Genomic DNA, 12,981 nt, shown 5'->3' with positions numbered 1-12,981 from the left:
GCCATCTGTGACAAACCAACAGCCAACATCATACTGAATGAGCAAAAGCTGGACACGTTCTTCTTGAGAACCAGGACAAGAAAATGATGCCCACTCAAACCACTCCTATTCAATATAGTCCTGAAATCCCTAGCCAGAGTAATCGGGCAAGAGAAAGAAATAAAAGGCATCCAAATAGGGAAAGAGGATGTTTAACTGTCTCTCTTTGTAGATGATATGATTCTATATCTAGAAAACCCCATAGTCTGCCCAAAGGTTCCTAAATCTGATAAACAACTTCAGCAAAGTTTCAGAATACAAAATTAATGAACAAAAATTAGTGGCATTTCTATATAACAATAACATCCAGACTGAGAACCAAATCAAGAATGCAATTCCATTCACCATAGCCACACAAAAAACCAAAATACTTAGTAATACAGCTAACCAGGGAAGTGAAAGTTCTCTTCAATGAGAATTATAAAACACTGCTGTAAGAAATCAGAGACAACACACATGAAAAAACATTTCATGCTCATAGATAGAATCATATTGTTAAAATGAACATACTACCCAAAGCAATTTACAGATTCAGTGGATTCCTGTCAAACTACAAACAACATTTTCCAAAGAATTAGAAAAAACTATTCTAAAATTTATATGGAACCAAAAAAGAGCCTGAATAGCCAAAGCAATTCTAAGCAAAAAAGAACAAAGCCAGAGTCACATTCCCTGACTTCAAACTATACTACAAGACTACAGTAACCAAAACAGTACAGCACTAGGACAAAAACAGACACATAGACCAATGGAACAGGTTAGAGAACCCAGAAATAAAAACGAACACCTATAACAATCTGACCTTTGACAAAGTCAACCATAATAAGCAATAGGGAAAGGATTTCCTATTCAATAAAGGGTGCTGGGACAAGTGGCTAGCCATATGCAGAAGATTGAAACTAGACCCTCTTCTTTCACCATATACAAAAATCAACTCAAGATAGATTAAAGACTTAAGTGTAAAACCTAAAACTATAAGAAACCTAGAAGAAAACCTAAGAAATACCATCCTAGACATAGATTTCATGATGAAGACTCTAAAAAGCAATCGCAACAAAAACAAAAATTGACAAGTGGGACCTAATTAAAGACGTTTTGCACAGCAAAAGAAACTATCAGCAGAGTAAACAGACAATCTACACAATGAGAGAAAATATTCGCAAAGCATGTATCCAACAAAGATCTAATATCCAAAATCTATGTGGAACTTACACAAGTCAACAAGTGGAAAACAACCCTACTAAAAAGTAGGCAAAGGACATGAACAGACACTTCTGAAAAGAAGACATACATGTGACCAACAAGTATATGAAAAAATGTTCAACATCACCAATCATTAGAGAAATCCAAATCTAAACCACGATGAGATACCATCTCACACCAGTCAGAATGGCTATTATTAAAAAGTCAAAAACTAACATGGTGAGGTTGCAGAGGAAAGAGAAAGCTTACACACTGTTAGTGGGAATGTAAATTACTTCAGCCACTGTGGAAAGCAGGTTAGAGATTTCTCAAAGAACTTAAAACAGGACTACCATTCAACCCAGCAATGTACACTTATGTTTATTGCAGTACCATTCAACCCAGCAATGTACACTTATGTTTACTGTAGTACTATTCACAACAGCAAAGACATGTACTCAACCTAGATGCCCATCAATGGTGGACTGGATAAAGAAAACATGATACATATACATCATGGAATACTATGCAGTCATAAAAAAGAATGAAATTATGTCCTTTGCAGCAATATGGATGCAGCTGGAGGCCATTATCCTAAGAAATTAATGCAGGAACAGAAAACCAAATACTGCATGTTCTCCCTTATAAGTGGCAACTAAACGCTGAGTATACATGGACACAAAGAAGGATAGACACCAGAGCCTACTTGAAGGGGGAGTATGGGAGGAGGGTGAGAATTGAAAAACTGCATTTATGCTCACTACCTGAGTGACAAAATAATTTGTACACCAACCCCCGTAACACACAATTTACCTATGTTGCAAACATGCACATGCATCCCCTTAACCTTAAATAAAAGTTGGAAGGAAAAAAATGTGGGATGCAATGAAAGCAATGCCTAGAGGCAAATTACAGCAATTCCATATATTAGAAAAGAAGAGAGATCTAAAATCAATAATCTAAATTTCTACCTTAGACACTAGAAAAAAAGATCAAATGAAATATAGAGTAAGCAGAAGAAAAAAATACTAGTTAGAGCATAAATCAATGAAACTGCAAACAGAAGAACTACAAAATCTAAAAAAAAAATCAAAACCTGGTTCTTTGAAAAGGTCAATGAGAGTTATAAACCTCTGGTCTGGCAAACCAAGAAAACAAGAGAGAAAACACAAATTACTAATATCAGAAATGAAAGAAAGACCATTGGTATTGTTTCCATGGACATTAAAAGGATAATAAAGGAATATTATTAATAACTATATGCCTTAAATAACTTAGATGAGATGGACCAATTTCTAGAAAGACACCATCTATTAAACTTCCAACACACCCCAAAAGAAATAGACAATGTGAACAGACTTATCTATGAGAAATTGAATCAATAATTAATAACCTTCCAAAACAGAACACAAAGCCCAGATGTTTTCCTGGTGAATTCCACCAAATATTTATGACAGAAGTGATACCAATTATTTACAATCTCCTTCAGAAAGTAGAAGCAGATGTAACACTTCCTAACTTGTTTTATGAAGCCAGAACTAGGCTAATACCAAAATAAAGACATTACAAGAATGGAGATTACAAACTGATGTTATGAATATAGATACAAAAATTCTCAACAAAATATTAGCAAATTGAATCCAATAATGTATGAAATAATTATTCACTATGAACAAAAGGGAATTCTTCTAGGTATGCATAGCTGGCTTGGCATTAGAAAGAAATTAGTTTAATCCATACCCTTTACTCAATAGAGTAAAGAAGTCATATGACTTTATAAATGAATTTTGAAAAAGCATTTGTCAAAACCCAGCACACATTCATAATAAAAACTCTCAGCAAGCTAAGAAAAGAGGCAAACTCCTCCAACTAAATAAAGAGTATCTGTAAAAACTCTATAGCTGTTATCATACATATTATAACTTTCTAGATACTTTCTCCCTAAGAATGGGAACAAAGCAAGGCTATCCCCTCTCATCATTTGTCCTAGTCCATCAGGGCTGCTCTAACAATTAACCTTAGACTGGATAAATTACAAACTACAGAAATTTCATTGCTCAAGGGGTAAACACTGGGTCCTTACCTGGTAGAAGGGGAAGCAAGCTTCCTTGTACCTCTTTTTTAAAGGCACTAATCCCAATTATGAGAGCAGAGCCCTCATGACCGCATTACCTCCCAAAGGCCCCATCTCTTAATACTATTGCTCTGGGAACTCAGTTTCAACACATGAGTTTTTGAGAGACATACACATTCAGACCATAACACCACTTCTATTCAATATCCTACTAGAAGTCTTAGCTAATGCAATAAGACAAGAAAAGTAACAGATATACAGATTAGGAAGGAAGAAATACAACTGTCTTGTTTTCACACATGACATGATTGTTTATGTAGAAAATTTAAGAAGAAATCAGCAGAAAACATCCTGGAACTAATAAATGATCATAGAAAGGTTGCAGGATGCAAGGTTAATACTCAAAGTTAATCACTTTTCTATATAGCAGCAATGAATAATTGGGATTTAAAATAAAATACACAACACTATTTACATTAACACTTCCCCAAAAGTAAAAGTTACATATAAATATAACAAAAATATGTGCAAGGTCTATATGAAGAAAACTTTAAAACTCTGATGAAAAAAATCAAAGAAAGTCTAAATAAATGGAGAGATAGTCTATATTTGTGTGTAGGAAGACCCAGTATTTTTAAATTGTCAGTTCTTCTCAAGTTGATCTAGAGATTCAACACAATCTCAATAGAATCCTAGCAAGTTATCTTGTAGATGCCAAGGAAGTGATTCTAAAGTTTATACAGGAAATACAAAAGACTCAGAATAGCCAACATAACACTGAAGAAGAAGAAGTTTGGGAGGGCTGACACTTCACAAATTTAAGATATACTATAAAATGACAATAATCAAAATAATGTGGTATTGATGAAAGAATAGACCTATAGATCAACAGAGAGCCCAGAAACAGAACCACACAAATATAGCCAACTGATCTTTGAAGAAGGAGCCAAGGAAATTAAATGACCAAAAAATATATATATATATTCTTTTCAACAAATGGTGAAAACAACTGGGCATGTACATACAAAAATAAATAAATCTACACACAGACCTTACACTTTATAAAATTAACTCCAAATGGATCATAGACCTAAATGTAAAATTAAAAACTATAAAACTCCTAGAAGATAACATAGGAGAAAATCTAAGTGACCTTAGGTTTGGCCTTGAGTTTTCAGATAGAACACAAAAGCAAAATCCATGAAAGAAAAAAAAAAGGATGTTGGATTTTATTAAAATTTAAAACTTCTTCAAAAGACACTTAAAAAGGAAAAGGTAAGTCATACACTGAGAGAAAATATTTGCAAAACATATCTGATAAAGGAATTATATCCAAAATATACAAAGAACTCTTGCCAGGCACAGTGGCTCATGGCTGTAATCCCAGCACTTTGGGAGGCCGAGGCAGGAGGATCACCTGAGGTCAGGAGTTCAAGACCAGCCTGGCCAACATGGTGAAATCCCATCTCTACTAAAAATACAAAAATTAGCCAGGCATGATGGCAGGCGCCTGTAATCCCAGCTACTCAGAAGGCCAAGGCAGGGGAATCGCTTGAACCTGGGAGGCGGAGGTTGCAGCGAGCCGAGATCGCACCACTGCACTTAAAACTCAACAATATAAAATAACAAACAAACAAATTTAGTGAGCCAAAGATCTGAATAAATGTCTCACCAAAGGATCTATAGAGAGGCAAATAAGTATGCGAAAACATACTCCACATCATATGTCATCAGGGAACTGCAAATTACAACAATGAGATACCACTACACACCTATTAGAATGGCTAACCTCCCAAAGACAGACCACACAAAATGCTGACAAAGATGTGGAACAACAGGAACTCACAGTCATCGCTGGCGGGAATGAAAATTGGTACAGTCATTTTGGAAGACAATTTGGCAATTTCTTCCAAAGCAAAACTTAGTCTTATATATATGATCTAACAATTACACTAGTTAGTATTTATGGAAATGAGTGAAAAGCATATGTCCACATAAAAACCTGCAAATGGATGTTTATAGTAGCTTTATTCATAATTGCCAAAACTTAGAAGCAACTAAGATATCCTTCAATAGGTAAATAGAAATTGGTATATCCATACAATGTAATATTACTCAGTAATACCAAAAAAAAAAAATACTAAGCCACAAAAAGTCATGAAGCAGCTTTATATGCATGTTATTAATTGAAAGATGCCAGTGTGAAAAGGCTATCTATTGTATGATTCCAACTAGATGATATTTTGGAAAAGACAAAACCAAAGAGACAGTAAAAAGATCAGTAGTTGTCAGAGATTTGGAGTGAGGGAGGAAGGGACGAATAGGTGGAACACACAGGAGATTCTTAGGGTAATGAAACTATTCTGTTTGGTACTGCACAAGAATGGATACATGACATTATCCATTTGTCTAAACTCATAAAAGTGTACAGCACACCAGTGATCCCTAATGTAAATTATGACTTTTACTACTGATAATGTATCAATACTGATTTGTCAATTGCAATACATATTTATACTCAATTTTTCCATAAACCAAAAAACTTCCCTAAAAACTGTCTATTAATTTTTTTTAAATAATGAGAAATCTATATATTTATATGGAAAGATCTATCTGATACACGGATAAGAGAAAACAGCAAGGGTAGAACAGTGTAAAAATGTGTTGCTTTTTACATAAGCATGGGGAAAATAAATGTACATTCATATTCGCTTGTTTATCCGTAAAAAGCATTGGAAGAAAACCTATGGAACTAATAACAGTGGTTACCTGTGGGGCTGACTGTTGAACTGACTGGAGGAGGGAGAGTTATGAAAGAGAGAATATGTGAATCTACGTCATGTGATTGTAGCATTATTTATTTTCTAAATTATATTATTTTAAAAAACAAGCCCCTCAGAAGGTTTGTCTGAGCTCTGGGGAAAGCTGCACTTGAATGTTCTAGAACTAATATTTTTATTTAACACTGAATAACTCTCCAGAATTTACCCTATAGAAATTCTTTCATGTGTGCACAGTGTGTTCAAAGAAACTACAAAGATATTCACTGCAGCATTATTTGTAATAGACAAAATTTTGGAAACATCTTAATATGTATCAACAGTAGAAGTGGTTAAGAGAATAGTGCTATAGACACACTAGGCACCGTGATGCATCAGTTAAAAAGAATAAAGTAACTTTGTATGAGTTGTTGAAAACATCCATGATTTATTGTAAAGAAAAAAAATTAAGTTGCAGAAAAACATGGACAGAAAACTTTTTAACTATAATATGATTTTGCTTGTAAATGTAATAAAGATCTTGAAGGATATATAACAAACTGAAAACAGTGCCTACCTCGGGGGAAGTTATAAGGGTAGGAGGGGAGAGCCCTGCTTTTTACTCTACTTCCTATTGTTTGACTTTTTTTCTTTGCAACTATGATGTATTGCTTTTTATACATGAATCCACACATAAAGATTTTTTAAAACCCAATGGAGTGTTTGTGTCCAGGAGCAGCAGCCATCTCAGGGACTGTTTGTCATTACCTCTATTCATTTCTTTCGGACCAGGAAGGGCTAAAGGAACCTCAGTGTTCTCTGTAGCATTGTTAAGAGGGGCACTGAATCTAACTTGCCATACCCTGTAATTGGATCCTTCCAGTAAAGCTGCCTCAATAAAATGTCCCAAGTGCAGCAGCCAAGTGTTTAGGAGGCACATAGGACCCTGGTGGCAGCCTTGGAGGTAGGGGTGGGAGCCTGGGCCTGGGGCCTGGGTCTAAAATGCTGTAGGAGGCATGCATTAAAGTCCCAGCAAGCTTAACTAGCAACAGAGGGGCATGTCTGCATTTTTCATGCAGGCTTAGAGAGACTTGTTTGCAAGGCTCAGGATCCCTGGTGAGCAGTTTTCTGTGGCTTCAGTTACAGCACAATTTCAAAAGTATTAATGCAATGAGACTTTTGTATAACTACATTAGAAAAAGGAAAAAAATTAACTCTGGTTTCTCCAGCAGGCATTCACAACTGCTAATCATGAATACATCTCAAGAAAGAAGTGATTGTCGATAATTATGCCCTAAATCCCACCTCATGCAATACCAAAAATCATAGGCAGAGAGGGGCAGATGACTTCCTCTTTGCTTGGTCTGTAAGCACAATGTAAGTTCCATTCATATGGTCTTTCCTTTTATTGTTTCATCTCCCAGGGGCCCTGAATTCTCTTGTGATCTAAAGAATAAGCTCTCCATCCAGCCATTTTTTTGTTTTAAGGTTTCAAAACCCAAGAGCTGAATCCAGATGTGGCCTTTTAAGCCAAGCCAGCTTCGAGTCACAGACTGTTGGTGCCTAATGCTTGGCTGTCTCAGTTCCCCTCCTTCACACAGGGGGAGTAAAGGTCTTCAGATATGAAATTACATGGAGGTGTCAGTCACAGAGTAGGGACCTGAATTTTGGCCTCCGGAAATTCCATTCCAGATTTCTGAAGCCATGTGTTTATTCATTCTTATCCTCACTCATTTCTTCATTCAACAAATTCTTATTGAGCGCCTACTATGTACAGAGAAGGAAAGCATTAGAGTTTAAAGTGCTAATTTTGGAAACAAATTGCCTAGGTTTTCATCCTAGCTCCAATGCTTATTACCTGTGTAAGCTTTATCGAGTCACATAACTTCTCTGTATCAGCTTCCCCATATTTAAATGGAAATAATGGTGGAAACTACCTCATAACATTGTTGGGAAGACTAGAGGAGTTAAATTATGGAAGGGACTTAGTATATGGTATAATGATTGCTACTGTTGTCATATTTTTATCATTATGTACCCAACATTATGCAGTGGATTCGGAATACAATGATGAACAAAACAGACAGGGGCTTACTTTCATAATGTGCATTGACTAGTGGGGAAGAGCTGGGACTTAATCTCATCAGGATGGTCAGACAAGGCTGACCTGAGAAAAGGATGCAGTTCTGAAATCTAAAGGGTTAACTAGGCTAAATGGGAAAGGAAAGCTTTTTGAGTGAAGGAAAAAGAATGTGCAAAGGTCCTGAAACAGCTGGAGCATAGTTTTTTATAAACTGCAATACTATGTGTGTGGCTGGAGCATAGATATCAAAGGTAGGGCAAGATGAGGTTGAGTCCTGTTAAGTGTCACATCTCCTAGGGCCTTGCAGACCACTTTAATGGGTCATCATTATCCTAGAAATAATAAGAAGGAATTGGGGGGCTTTAAGCAGGGAAACGCCATGATTAGATTTCATTTTAGAAAGATCTCTCTGGCTGCTAAATAAAGAATCGATTGGAAGAATGTCCTTTCTCAAATATCCAGCGTCTCTCTTTGTTGACAATCATGGTAAATAAAGGGAGGACATGCATCCAGGGGAAGAAGTCAGTGATCGTCTTCACAGAGAGAGGTGCAGAGAGGTTGGGTGGTGGGAGAAGGCCAGACGGGAGGTAAATTTTGCCTGCTTGCCAACTTAGAGAATTGCACAGCCAGTCTTTCTTCTTTAAATGGTCACCATATTGAATAGCAACAGGAGTAATTTTTTTTTTAAAAGCAAAGGAAACTCATTCTGGACACCTACAGCAAAAAGGGAATTTGTTTGAAGATGTGGAGGCATCCTAGGATCAAAGGGAAGGCTGCAAAACCAGGCTTAAAATGAACAGAGTCCAAGCAACTCCAAATCATTGGTAGAGGAGCCAGTGAAGAAGAAATCTCCACCCGTCTGCTCCTGTTCTTCCCTGCCCATTTGTTTTGGAATGGTTGCTAAGCAACTAAAACCCAACAGGTGTCCACTAGAATATTCATTCATGGAAGCATCTTCCTCTCCTCACACCTAATCATCTCCACCACAACCTCTCCCAACTGTTCCCAACACATCCCCTCAGACATGACAGTTTTCGCCACTCTTCCAGATTCCCTGCCATCGGATCCATCTTTGTAAATGATAACATGCAGGGGTGCCTCCACATTCCACCCTTCAGCCAAGGGCTCCCACTTTGTTTCCAAATTTCTATTTTGCTTTCTGCTTCCTGATGGTAAACACCCATCTGTATTTTGAATTTTTTTAAAGACATTGACAGTAACCTGATCGCTGGCTACATTCAGGGATATGTGGTAGGGTCAGAGAAAGAGCATCAGGTTTGCACATAGAAAATGAATTCTGGCTTCTGCTCACTAATTATGTGACCCTAAATAAGTCACTTACTCTCTCTGAGCCTCAGTGTCCTCATCAATAAAATGGGCATGACAACAACAGTTACTTCACAGATTACAGGACAATCAAAAGAAATTGTGAATGTGAAAACACTTTAAATCAGTGGTTCTCAATACTGGCTGTGCTTCAGAATCTCTTGTTGTTTTGTTTCCTAAAAGACAGATAACTTTCCCAGACCTACTGAGTCAAAATATCCAAGGGTAAACCTCAGACAGCTATATTTCTAAAAAGTTTCTAAAGTGATTCAAATGTGCAGGCAGAGTTAAAAAAAACATTCTGGATATAACCTTTTGGTTGCACGCTGCTGTCCAGCAACACTGACCCCACTGTGGTCTGGCTACTATGTTCTATCCCTTCTCCCTGCTCTTATTCCTAGGCATCTCCAAACCATCCTCTGCTTAGACTTCCCAGGAAGCCTTCAGTGATTCTAAATCAGATACATCAATGCTCCACTTGAATAGCTTCAAGTGCCTCACAGTGTTCTTAGGATGAGGAACAGATCATGACTTGAGGCCCTGCAGGATTTGGTTGTGCCAACCTCTGACCTCAACCCCTCTCGCTCCCTCTTCTCCTTGTGTTCTGACCCACAGTTCTTTCTGGTTCTCCAACACAGCAGGTTCCCTTTCCCTGGGGTCCTTTGCACTTGGTGACCCTCCTGTCCAGAATGTTCCGCTCCAGACCTCTGAATGTCTGGATTTTTCTTAACATTGAGCCAGAGGAAGACCTACCAGACCATCCAACCTCAATTACTCCCTCCTCACCTGTCACCCTCCATCCATCACAGCACCTGATTTATTTTCTTTAAGTCACTTACCCTTCTCTGAGATCATTCATTTATTCATTTTCTTATTTCTATCCATTTTTCCTGGCTAGAATGTAAGTTCTGCAAGAGAGGGATATTTCAAATATAGGTGATTGATTTATCTGTAGTGCTAAGATTGCCTGGCACATAGTAGGTGCTTAGTAAATTAATCAGAGCATGAATAAATAAATGCACATTTTGTTATCTAGGGCAAAGGAGACTCATATCTTGCCATCCCCTGATGGTTTAGCCAAGCTATAAAATGACCAGAATTTCTACTTTGATTCACTTTCCAGTTGCTGAATTGTAATTCCCCAAATTCACAGCCAAGCACTATCAGGTGACCACAGACTCCAAAAGGTATCATAAATTGCTTCATATGTGTTCTTCTGGGGCTTAGGCAATGAACTTGATATTTACTGTTTGGCAAAGTCTTTCTGTTTTACTTTGTTGGTAGGTGTAAGTTGATTTTTGCAGCCAAAAACACCTCTTTCTGGCTGGCTTCCCTGTTTTTCCTCCTTTTACTAGCATACCCTGGAGTAGTATAACCAAGCTGAGGTGAGTTATGTGCAGGGAAATGGGCCTTAATGAATAGAAAATCCATGGAATTCATTTGATGTTAGCACATTAACACTCTCTTTGCCAAGTCTTCCAAATTTCAACTTTTCTGCACAAAAAAATAAAAATATTGGAGGAAGGTATATCTCTTTTAAGACCATGATCTTGGAATTACATAAGCAATTCTATACCCTTTTTTGTAGTGAAACGTGCTCAAAAGCAGTCAACCGTCATCAACAAACCCCAGACTCAAATGTCAACAAGCCCCATTGGCATAATATATTGGCAGGGGCTTGGGCCATGACGTCAGGTATACTAGGTGCTGTGGCTTATTGGCTGTGGATTTGGGGCAAGGAACTTAGCCTTCCTAAGTCTCAGGTTCCTCATCTGTAAATTCAGGGCAATAATAGCACCTGTGTCGTATCATTAACCATTGTTAAGATGAAATAAAATAGATGTCAGGTGCCTAGCTTATTACTAGCATGGAGTAACCATTCTATGCATGTTAGCTGAAAACTAAATAAATTAACTAAATAAGTAGTCATTCCCCTGTCCCTCCTTTTTAGATTTCATTTCCCTACCATGCTCTTCCATGCTATGCTCTCCTTCAAGAATGCTGAATGATGGGATCGATTTGGAGAGAAAAATAGGCCCAATTACAATTGGGGTCCAGCCTGGAGCTATCATTTTCATATCAGAAATTCCCTGATATACTGTAGAACATAGTCTCTCACCCACCAAATAGAGATAATAATATACCCTGCAGGCTGAATATGGAGTCGAGTTATTCTCACGAGTCTGTTTCCTGCAAGATCTTTTGCCAGGTCCTGGACATATTACATTAAAAAAGACATGGGCCCACCCCCACGGATCCCACAGACTCACTTCAAATCTCAATTCTGTCTCTGCCTGGCAAAAATGTGAGCCAGTCACTGGGCTTGCTGAGCCTCGGCTTTGTCCTTTAGAAAGGGATATCTGGCCTCCTACGCCCTCTGTGCTGAATGGGACTTCAATAAGATAAAGCATTTCTAGTGGTCAGAATCCAACTCTGGATAACTTAAGCAGGAAGGTATTTTTAGAAGTTTATCAGGTTACTCAAACTACCAACCCAAAGGCTGGAAAACACACAGTATCCAAGGGCCCCACAGCTACTTGCAAAAGGAACACCTGCAGAGAACGTAGTCACTGCTAGATACCAAGGCCCTCACCACAGAAAGTTGCAGCCACCACCATGAATAATTGATTCCCTCCAAATTTACATCCTGGCTCACAACCCAAAGGCCCAGAGAGGAACATCCAGTTGTCTGAGCCTAGATCATGAGTCCACTCTCCAGCTGCCAGGGGTTGGGGAGAGGGAAATCGAGACACTGTCAGTTTCCAAAGTGGGAGGCAAGTACTGCCTTCCTCCATCCCCCAGGTTGAAGGGTTATGCGGGTGCTGAGCAGTCCCCCAATGCCAAATACCCACTGAAGGATATGAAAGTACTTTGCACACCACGGATAGCTGTGTCTTTCTGAATCATGCTGACTAGGCAGAGTTCAACCACCTATGAGTAGGGCTAATGAGAACCACAGACCTAAGGAGCACGTTCATTGTGCTTTAAAAGAAAGAAGAATGAATTATCCATACTCAAAAGAGATTTACTGCAAGAGCCCACGGGCATTTCCTAGAAAAATTCCAATAGTTTCATGCTGTTAGGACAAGGCATTTGTGTAACTTCTACAGGGGAAATGGCTTAGTGCTTTATTCACTAATATCAACCTGTCATCTCGTTACTATTGATCAGCACTGGCTGGCCACCGGCATGTTGGGAGGGAGCTGGTTCCTCAAAGGTCAGCCCTGACCTGAAAATCCTCCTGCCCAGTGCCAGGTACTTTCTGAGAGCTCCAGAAAATTCTCCAGCCAATGATGTCTTCCCCTATAGCCTCCTCTGCCTCAGAGGGTGAAAAAAAAAAAAAAAAAAGAGTGACTCCATGTATGAACTGAGAGAGAGAGGTATTTTAAACACTGCTGGGCACTGTCTTAACAGCTGCCTTCACTCGGTAAATATATTTGTTACACAGTGCCAGGAAATTGTGAAGGAGAGAGCAGAAGAGGGAGAAACAATAGCTATCTTTGGAGCCTGAAGTCTTG

General features: G+C 38.3%; 1 long non-coding RNA gene across 2 annotated transcripts in view; it reads left to right on the top strand.

Annotated features, from left to right (window-relative positions):
- LOC109026818 (uncharacterized) overlaps positions 1–7,694 on the top strand; it is an 84,105-nt gene extending 76,411 nt beyond the window's left edge. The window contains exon 7 of one of the 2 annotated variants that reach the window (XR_010133975.1): positions 7,287–7,694. This is a non-coding gene — a long non-coding RNA (uncharacterized lncRNA). Of the gene's footprint in view, positions 1–7,283 lie in introns of both variants that reach the window. The other variant, XR_010133973.1, reaches the window with a different exon arrangement.
- Positions 7,695–12,981: the final 5,287 nt, after the last annotated feature.

Source organism: Gorilla gorilla, chromosome 4 (assembly GCF_029281585.2).
Source record: "Gorilla gorilla gorilla isolate KB3781 chromosome 4, NHGRI_mGorGor1-v2.1_pri, whole genome shotgun sequence".
Classification (NCBI taxonomy): domain Eukaryota; kingdom Metazoa; phylum Chordata; class Mammalia; order Primates; family Hominidae; genus Gorilla; species Gorilla gorilla.
The sequence above is the reverse complement of the archived record's forward strand: the minus strand, read 5'-3'. Positions and strand labels throughout refer to the sequence as shown.